The 11,117-nt window shown below is 38.6% G+C and overlaps 1 pseudogene; it reads right to left on the reverse strand.

The window, feature by feature from the left end:
* Positions 1–9,773: 9,773 nt before the first annotated feature.
* LOC118523894 (large ribosomal subunit protein uL30 pseudogene) lies at positions 9,774–10,486 on the reverse strand (annotated as a pseudogene).
* Positions 10,487–11,117: the final 631 nt, after the last annotated feature.

Consider the following 11,117-nt stretch of genomic DNA (forward strand, 5'->3'; position numbering starts at 1 on the left):
TGGTGGGTATAGTCTCTGGAATGAGACCACCAGAGTGCAAACCTTGGCTCTGCTCCTTATGAGCTGGGGACCTTGTATAAATTTCCTATCATCTCCTAACCTCAACATCCTCATTTGTACAATGGGAATCATCATAGTCTCTCTCTTGTAAGGCTGATGTAGGATTGAATTAGTTACTGCACATACCGTGGTTAGAATCTGTCTGGCACAGAGTGAGTGCTGAACAAAATGGTGGCTAGACTCAATGGATAGATAAGCTTTTGGAGAGATGAGGTTGGCAGAGCTCAGATCCCAAGGGCATCATTAGTTGTGCTAAGAAATAATGCTTGAACTCTGACCACAAAGAGCTTGTCATCCAGAGGGGGAAGACAATTATAACAGAGTGAGCTAAATACTGCATTATGGAAAGAGAGTGGGTGGTGAAGGGAAGCTCAGAGAAAGGTTCCTAATCCAGTCCGGGGGCACTGAGGAAGGTTTCTCAGAATAGATGAAATGGAGTGAAGTCCTGACCCAGCTGTGGTGTGAAGCTGGGTTTTGTGGGGGGGGGCGGGGACAGGGAGGGTAGATAAACAGGGATGGGAGGGAAGCAGTGCTCAGGCAGATGGTGCAGACAGAAGCTATCTCCAGAAACAACTACATGTTGTAGCCCAGAAGTTCCAGGAAGTGAAAAGAAAAAACCTCTGAGCCCTTCAGTTTCAGAAAACCCATTTTTGCCCTCATCCCCTTGCCATGCAGGTACTTCACTATGTGTTCACACACTCCCTTACCTGATCCTCAGTACCTTGAAAGATGGCTTCTGAAATGCCCCTTTTATAGAGAGGGCGCTGTGAGGTCAGGTGATTTGCCCACGATCATAAAGGTAAGTGGTGGAGTTGAGCTGTGAAACCAATGTCCATCTGACTCCGATGCCTGGATGCTTAACCATTAATTTCAGATATTTAAACTTCAGGTAAGATGCTTCCCTGAGATTTTTTCCCCCAGAAGACAAAAGAGTAAATGCTCCAGAAGAGAACCCAGGGGAGTCCATAAAACCAAATGTCCTTTTAAAGCCAAAGTCCAGTCAAGCAAGGCCAGGAGATGAAACCTTTCTCAGTGCACTACAGTGCGTGCATATAAATGTGTGCACACGTGTGGATGTATGTGCACATGCACACCAAAGCGATGTTCCCTTTGTTATTGGTTGATTTTATTTGATAAATATACATAGATTGGAGATAGGTTGGTAGACAGACAAACAGACTTACATACATGCCGATGAACAAATTGGGGGTGGTGGGGGGAGGTGGATAAAGCCATCCCAACTGCCCTGGTGGTTGATTCCAATAAAACAGCTCTGTTGGAATAATGTGATGCCTGAGAGATGGGGTGTAATATGGTTAAATGCTTTTACAGTTCCCCATTAAAGTAAGTGGATGGAAATTCATAAAATATTGATAGCATTTGAAATGTGTTCATTCACAGCTCTGCCCAGAATCTCAAGTGATGGAAGGGTGACTGGCCCAGGCAAAGACAGCATGACCCAAACACATGCCCCTCAATGCCCAAGTATCTGGGATGTTATCTGGTCAACAGAGCCTATAATGGGAGCACTGAGAGAAGGGAAGTTGGAGGGGTAGGGGAGGGAGCACTCACCTTGCCCAGTTCCTATGCCCAGCAAAGAAAGCATAGACAAACTGTACCCACCACGACATGAGGAAAGACCTTATACAAACTTATAAAGCCAGCTCAGCAAAATCAATAGGTCTCCAACTAGACTCTATTTTTGTAATGCTTTTTCCCTACTCCAACCATGTAGTAAGAGTGAGGGTTTGATCCTACTACCCACCCCCTGGCTATAGCTGATTGTACCTGGAGTGATCTTGCCAAATGAGGCCAATCGGAATTTTTATTTTCCTGGAAAATCTTAAATGGTGTACCAGGGAAGCCAGTCTGTCTTTGTTGACAAAGCTGAGATGCCTGGTTATAAACACTTCTAATTCTGCTTCTCGTGACAGGGAGAAAGTTTCCCAAGAGGACAAAATCTCTACAAAGAGAGAGCAGAAACAAAGATGGAAATGCCTTGTGATGTTCAGACCCTTGGTTTCATCATCCCACAGGAACAACAACAACAAAAAAAATCCCTGATTTTGCCTAAGCATATTTGGCTTCTGGAAAATGTCACCTTTAAACCCATTTTACTTTATATTCTCCATCTATTAGATAATATGTAATTAACATTTATATGTAACGTTTATTGGCCATTTTCCCATGTGCTGATTACTTCTCTACATTACTTTATAAATTTTTTCATTGAATCCTTACAGTAATCCTAGGAAGTGACTATTATTGTCATTCCCATTTTACAAATGAATAAACTGAGATGCAGAGTGGAGACACAGCTAATTTCACAGATTTATTAAACAGATCCAGGAGTCCAATAAAGATGAGTCTGATGCCAGTGTTCTTAATACTCTATTTCCTCCCTGCAAAGCTCCTGAAAATCTAGATTGATCATCCAGAGTGGAATTTAACTACCTTCTGGCTCTTGCCTCCCCCAAGCCATCACTCCATGTTCCATGGACTCCCACTCCCAGATATGTGGACACTGTCTCCCATACTGTCTCCATCCTAGGTTGGGTCCTCACCTGGACTGGGGCCTCGAAATGATCTCTCAGGTCCCAGTCTTTGTCAAAAAAATCTGTCCTCCACTTTGTAAGTGTCCTCTTTCTTTCTTTTTGTCAAATGCTGCTTTGATCATGCTACTCCTTTGCTAGAAAACCGTAAGTGAAAACACATTTTATATCAGACCAAGGTCAAGTTTCTTTATAAGACATTCAATATTTTTCACAGTCTGACCCCAACCTACCTCTCAAGACTAATTTCCAGTCAGTCTCCATGATACTCCCGTATCTCCATCTACACTGAGAGAAGTTCTAATCCCCAATGTGCATCTTTCCTGCTGCTCTTCCTGTCCTTCTCTCTTTCTCTGGTAGGACCTGAGGTTTCCACAAAGGAGCACACAGTTCCTGAGGGGCAGGCGGATCTGGAGTTGAAATCCAGGTATTCTGATTTCCAATATCTACTCCCTATGATTTATTCATTTAGTATTTTTTCCCCAAAATGTTCACTGAGAGCTTTGAGCTGTTTGATTTCTCAAATTCTGTGCTTCTCTCTTTGGGGATGAAGGCATTGAAGATTTTTGTTCACCTACAGCACCTGGGAAGACAAATGTTATCATTTATCATTTAACCTGTGAGATCATTCTTTGTCATATATTGGTACCTTTAAAGATTTTAAGATGATGTGACATAGGATAATACACACATTTTAACACATAGGAGAGAAATGTCTGGAGTCAGCAGCAATTTCTAGAAATACAGGCATTTATGAAACGCACTAAGAAGGGCTCAGGGAACTCTATGTGAAAGTTACAGTGAGCTTATTTGGAAGGAGAAAAAAAATGTATGGAGGGCATACTGGCATCTTTGTCTTTTGACCAAATGCTCCACAGAAAAGATAATGACCAGGTTCAAATATTCTCTCCAGGTGTACTTTGTATCAGTGTGAAATTTCTTTTCACAGGGATTTGAAAGCTGATAACCCATTGTCTCTGCAACTTCTCCAGGACAGAAAGCTCACGGTGCACGCATCCCACATGCAGCAGCAGGGGGAGGGCTGACAAGCTCTGGGGGGCCCCTAGATACCCCAAGGTAAATCCACTTCCCAGCAGCTCCAACCCTAGGTCTCCTTCGGCCTCCGTGACCCCTTGAATGAGCTCACTTTTTCTTCTACGCTGCTGTAATTTTTTAACAAAAGACATTGGAACATGGCTCCTGGACGATGACATTTGAACCACGGGCTTTTCTCATTCTTTGTGGGCACCAGCACTGTCAGGTTCTCTCCCCCAGGAACTCACTTTCCAATGAGGAGACAGGTCTTCCTTGGACTGATGGCCATTAAAGGGAAGTAAATGTGCTGACATAGATCATGGGCATGATACTTCTGGGGAATCTGTGGCCTCCTCGAGGTCAATGGAGAAACACTTCATTTTTTGAAGATTAAATTGGGTTTTACTAATGGACTCTTCCTCTGTATCAGCCAGAGATGAGTCCTAATCCAGCTTCTGCCAGCTGAATGCAGGTGCAGTAGGATCTGGGAACCTCAAGCTGTCATCCCAGGTTCACCTTTCAAGGACATCCAGCAAGAAATACCTAAGGTTTGATTTTTTTCCCCCCACTGATCCCCAAGTAACATCACGTATACCATTAACCTTTGGCTTTTTTTTTTTTTGCATTGTGTATTTATTTTTATTGAGGTAAAATTCACATATCATACAATTGACCATTTCAAAGTGTACAATAGAGTGGTATTTAGAAAATTCAGTGTTGTGCAACAAGCAGCTCTCTCTAGATTTAAAAATTTTTCATCATCCCTCAAAAACACCACATCACCTCCTTTTCCTCCTTCCTCCCTTCCTCCCTCCCTCTTTCCTTCCTTTCCTCCCTCCCTCCTCCCTCCCTCTCCCCTTCCTTTATTGATCACATCAAGTGATCATGACTTCTTCTTCTCCCCCCTCCATTACCTGGCAACCTCTCATCTGCTTCCTGTCTCTGGATTGGCCCCATTATGGATGTAGCTTACAAAAGAAACCATGTAAGGTAAACTTTTGTGTCTGGCTTCTTTCACTCAGCTTAGTTTTTTCAAGGTTCATCCACACTGTAGCATGGATCAGTACTTGGTTCTTTTTTATAGCTGAGTAATGTTCTACTCTGTGGGGATACCAGATTTTGTTTATCCATTCAACGCTTGATGAGAATTTGAGTCGTTTCCACCTTTTGGCTATTATGGTAATGTTTCTATAAACATTCATGTATAAGTAAGTTTCTGTGTGGATATATGGAATCGCTAAGTCATATATGGCATTTGGCTTTTGGGAAAACCACCAAACCATTTTCTATAGCATACCCCTACCAACAATTTTTTTAAGACTTTATTTATTCATTTGAGACAGAGTGATACACAGAGAGAGAGAGAACACAAGCAGGGAGAGCGGCAGGCAGAGGGAGAGGCAGGCTCCCCGCTGAGCAAGGAGCCCAATACGGGACTCGATCCCAGGACCCTGGGATCATGACCTGAGCCGAAGGCAGACGCTTAACCATCTGAGCCAGCCAGGAACTGCCCCCCCACCAACAACTTTTATCTGACTGTATGTTCTCTGGACCTTGTCCTATTTGCTTCTGTAGCCCATGTAGGGGCTTGCATCTCATAGTTATAACAATGAGGGGGGTATGTTTATAACCTTAGTGGAAGGCACTAAAGAGAGAATAATCTTTTTGGAGGGAACAAGTGTAAATTTTGACATGTCAGCAATATAAGGAAGGCATGAAGACATAAGAAAAGTGATGCACTGTTCTTCATCATACAGGAAGTTGAATTTGGGGCTTTTAGGACAACAGGGAGGAGTGGAGGAGGAAAGGTAGAAAGAAGGAGGGACAAAAAAAGGAGTCTAGAAAATGAGCAGAAAGCTTGGAAATGTGTACTGGCTGATGTGGCCCCTTCCAGCCTTGACTGCCCACAGCTCCCCTGTAAAATACAATATACTCTCATATAGTAGGAATAAGTCACTTTCATCATGATGGTTCTGGTGGTTGCTAATTCTGAAGAAGGGGTGACATTTTACAATAGGAATGAAGTAATGTGCAATGGAAGCAAAATTCACGGAGTATCTAAGAGGTAGAGGGGCACCAACAAAGATGAACACCTTCTCTGTGCCCCACCTCACTTACTCCCACCTTGAATCAGTAGAAATCTGGGGAGGACTTCAGCCTTACTCCCTCCACAGGATTCTCTTCGATGGCAAGAGGTAGGGAGTCTTCAAGGGGATAGCTAGGGTTACAGAAGTATAATCAATACATGTGGGGACAATGATCATATTGCTATGCAGATGATAAGTATCAGTATTAATTTTGAATTCATGGAGTCAACCTTCACATTCCAGCACTCGATCGAAAAACGATCAGCAGGCCATGCACAGACACTCCTCTGAACTCAGCAACACACAGGATGCTTTGCAGGAGGGGCGTGTGTGATGGGAGGATTTCTCTCAGAGAGCTCATATCATGGTGGGAAATAGGAGACTCAAGCAGATATAACTGTCCCTAGGTCATAAAGTGAAACGAACAGAGCACTGGATGCAGTCCACTGGAGGAGTGCAAATGAATTGCTAGAATAAAGAGAAGCAATGCCATGGGAAAGGAAGGATGGGAGGGAGGGAGGGAGGAAGAAAGAAAGGGAGGAAGAAGAAAGAAAGGAAGGGATCAAGAAGTAGAAGCTGAGATCTATGGTAATCAAGGACAACTTTGAAGAGCCAGTAGAAAGAAGAATAATGTGGGTATAGATGCTAATAGGATTTGGAGTCAGCTGATCCTAAATTCAAATACCAGCTTTTCCAAATATTAATGATATGTGTCCTTGGATAATTTATTTTATTTCTCAAAGCCACAGTTTCCTTATAAGTAAATGGGAATACTACCTACCTTGTAAGATTGTCATTAGGATTAATTTGGATAATGAATGGAAATGTTGGCACAGACTAAGGAAATATCCTCTGATATTTCCCATTTCACTGAGTGTATTCAACATGTGTAATGTATAGGATTTTGTTAAATGGCTCATCCATCTATAAACATGTCATATGATTTTTTCTTCTTAGTTCTATTAATATGATGGATAATATTAATAGATTTCTTAATATTGAACCACACTCTGTTCCTGAAATAAAACCCACTTGGTGTAATATATGTCTTTTTAATATGCTGATGTTATTTTTTGGCATTGATATTCATAAGTAATGTTGATTTGTACCTTTATTTTTTGATGCAAACTTTGCTAAGGAAGATGGAACAAACATTATGCTCATCTTATAAAATGAATTTGGAAGAGTACCTTATGTTTACATACTTTGCAATAATTTAAGGAGCATTGACATAATCTGATTTTAAAGATTTGGTAGAATTCAAATATGAAAGTACCTGTTCTAGTGATTTTGTATGAGGAACTTTGTAACGACTTTCACTAATTTTTCGAAGATGGATTGTTTGCAACTTTCTGAATTTTGGTAAGTTGTAGTTTTCTTTAAAAAGATGAATTTCATCTGATTTTCAGGTATATTCCATGGAAATCATACAAAGTAGTCCCTTGAGATTATTTTTTCTTTTAATAGTTATTTCCCCCTTGTTATTTCTAATTTTATGTATGAATGTTTTCTTCCACCAATGTCTCCATTAGGTTTGCAAGTAGCTTTATTGATATTTTTTTTAAAGTACTAACTTTTGGACTTACTAAATTACGTTTTCCACTTCATTAATCCCCTAATCTCATCTTCATTAATTCCTCCCTCTACTCTCTTTTAGTTTACTTTGTTCTAGTTTTTCTAACTTTATTGAGTTGGGTATTTTATTCATTTATTTTTATCTTTTTAATTTATTCGACATTGGTATTTCATGCTCTGATTTTTTTCTCTGACAAATGCTTTAGTTTTATTCTATAGACTTTGTATGCTGTATTTTCATTGCTACTATCATTTTCAAATAATTTTGTAACTTTATTTCACTTTCCCCAAGGTTTTTAAGTAAACATTTTAAAAAATTTCTTGACAGAAAACTTTAAAAAAATTTTTCCATCAATTTCTACTTTTCTTGACTATCATCATAAAATCTATTATTTCTATTCTTTGGAACTTACCGAGGGGCATATGTGCGTGTGTCCTAAAGTATAGACAATTGCATGAGTATTCTATACACTCTTGAAAATAATTTGTGTTCTGAATTACTAATATTCAGATACCTATTTTATTCACTGTGTTGGTTAGGCCTTCTAAATTGTATCAAACTTTGCCTACTTCATAAATTTTGGCTTGTGCTAGGTATGTTCGATACTACTGTGAATTTATATTCTTTCTTGTTTCTAGAGTTTTTTATGTTTTTGCTATGGTTTTGGATGCGTAAATATTATTAACAGCTCTGTTTTTATTGTGTTTTACAGTATATAACATTATAAATATCTTTCTGTGTCTCTTTTAAATAGCATTGGTCTACATTTACAGTGACTAACATCCCGGTTTGCCCATGTATTTCCCAGGATGTGAGAATTTCAGTGCTAAAACCAGGAAAATCCCAGGCAAACTGGACAAGTTGGTCACGCTATTGAAATTCTACCTTTTCTAATATGCAGACTGTGAACCTTGATTTATTTTACTTATCTTTTTTGTTTTTTGGTAATAGCTTTCTTGAGATATAATTCATATACCAAAAACTTACCCATTTAAACTGCAGAATATTTTTTAGTATATTCACAGAATTGTGCAACCTTCAATGCAGTGAATTATTCATTTGATGGAATATTATTTGGCAGTCAAAAGGACTGGAGATGATACATACTATAACATGGACGAATCTTAAAAACATTATGCTAAGTGAAAGAAAACGATCATAAAAGAGCACATGTTGTAAGATTTCACTGAGATGAAATGTATAGGATGGGAAAATCTATAGAGACAGAAAGTAGATTAGTTGCCTAGGACTGGGGGATTTGAGGGAAATGAAGATTATCTGCTAATGGGTTTGGGTTTCTTTTTGGGGTGATGAAAAAGTCCTCTGATTTATTTTTGTTTCCATTTGCCTGGTATATGTGCTCCCATCCTTTTATTTTTAACTTGTTTCTATCTTATAGTTTCAAGGTCGGTATCTCTTATTTACAGCACAGTATGGAATTTGTTTTGTTAGAGAATCTAAATTTTTTAAAGAGGTGAATTAAGCCCATGATACTTATAGATAAGATTGTTATATTTGGCCTTTGCTCTGTCATGTTTTATGTTGTATTTATAAATACACTATCGTTTATACAAATGGTCTTTCATAATTTGGTCTATTTATTTATTTCTATATTTTTACATTAAGTGCTTAAGAAAGTTTGTAAGTTTGCTCAAACTTGACAAATTGACTATTAGTTTACTACTATGAATAGTATTAAAATTTGCTAATAATCTCTTCTTCATCACCTTTTATCCCAGGAATTGATTTGAAACAGTATCTTTTTATTCCTAGGTAATAACTGTAAAGCAATCATGAGCTTAATCTACTTTTTATATGCTTTCCCCCTTTTTAAAAGTTGATGCTGTGTTCCTACAATTTCAGACCATACGGTTGTTATGGCCGGTACCTTCTCTCTTATAAGCATCATTTATACTTTTTTCTACAGGTAGCTATATATTTAATGCTCACCACCAGGCCTTATGTCAATGTCTCTCCAGTCAATTTCATTCTTTGGTAGTTTACTCAAGAAAGACTCCTGGGAACAATATTTCCTGAGTTCTTTCTTATTGATAGCAGTTTGTCTGCCATCTTTATACTTGAAAGTAAGTTCAGCTGGATTAATAATATATGGCTCATATTTTCTTTCCTTGAGTATCTTAAATATGTCATTCCATTGTCTCCTGATATAAAGTGTTGCTGTCAAGAAATCTGATAGCCATCAAATTTTCTTTCCTTTTTAAATGACTTAGTCCTTTTGCCTGGGAGCTCAAAGCATTTTTTAGAATGTTTCGATTTTGGTCATTCTGGGTCATTTTTCTTGAGTATATAGGGTTCCTTTCCAGTATGTGCTTTCAGATCCTTTTTTTAAAAGACAAATTTGTATTAAACTGGTTTTGTTGCTGTTGTTTGGTTTTTGTTTTTCAGTTTGAAAATAGTCTTTTATTAACTGACCAGGTTACAGAAATAATCATGGTAGATACTTTAGTTCATCGTTCTAGTAAGCCTGTCAATCTGGCCTTCCCTGTTGCCATCTTCTACAAAATCGGTGGTCTTTTTCTTCGTTCCCCATCATGGAGAAGATCATTTGAAGGACCATAAGAAGTTGTTTGCTTCTTTGAAATGTTCTCCCACCATAGATCTTGTGAATCAGATCCTCCATGCAGACGATGCCATATTTACCAAGAGATCGAGCAGTCAGTGTGTTATCTGTCAGGGCCATTCACTTCTTGTTGATTTTGCCATATCCACACTTATAGGTCCATTCATTTCCCGATTTTAGGTCCCCCCATGCTGTATATAGTTCCACAAGCCTTACCATGTTAACCGAAACCTTGTTGAGCTTAACAAAAGTGCCATTGACGATCTGGCAATGCCTTTCCAACTTTCGGGCTCATGCCACTGATACCTCTGATCCTGATGACAAGTGCCAATTTGGGTTCTGCAGGTATGCACAAGTCGCCAGCTTTTCTTGCCATCCTACTCATTCAAATTTCCGTTTTGAGCATCTTCCTATATTCCTTGCAGTAATGCTGAGCTTTTTCATAGATAAGCTTCCTCCTTCTCTTTCCAAGCATCTTTTGGGCAGACTTCTTTCTCAGATGTTTGATCTTCAACTCTGCAAAATTCCTTTGCTTTTTCTTAAGGGTTTCTGGCACAGCAGGAACCTTCTTTGTCTTCTCTTCTGCACCCTCCATGTTTCCAGCCAGAAAAAAATCGGTTGTTTGCCTGGGTGGTTTTTATGATTTCTGTTCCATTGTTTGGTTTTCTTCTTTTGTGAACTCTTACATATTATATACATGTTTGTTGCTCTTTACCTGTTTTCTATTTCTGTCCCTTTTTCTCAAATCTTTTTTTTTTTAAATCTCTTTCTTCATTTGCTTTGGTGTTTAAAATTTTACTCCTTTTAACCTTTATTTTTTAGGCTATTTTCTGCTGTATTCATTCACTCTTGTGTTCTTTCCAGTTCAATGTTTATTTCTGAAATCAGTAGGGTTTTTTTTTTTATTTCCTAATTCTTTTGGTGTTCTGTAACTTTATTACTAAGTGTTTCTGTTACAGATTTATGTTTTCTTTCATTTCCTCATTATTACCTTAATTTCTTTTAGTACATTATGAAATTTGAGCCCACAGTTTTCATCCATCTGGAGTATGTTTTTATGGTTCACTTTCATTGCCAATAAATTGCCAATCGAGATATTATAGTCCTCTCTGGTCCCCTTTTTCTTTACTAATAAATTTGTATGGGACTCAAACTTGATCCTTTTGTGTTGCCTATTCTGATGTGAGATTAGTTTTCCCTAACTTTTGGGAGGAGTAAGTGGGTCA

Source organism: Halichoerus grypus, chromosome 14 (genome assembly GCF_964656455.1).
Source record: "Halichoerus grypus chromosome 14, mHalGry1.hap1.1, whole genome shotgun sequence".
In the NCBI taxonomy this organism is placed as follows: Eukaryota; Metazoa; Chordata; class Mammalia; order Carnivora; family Phocidae; genus Halichoerus; species Halichoerus grypus.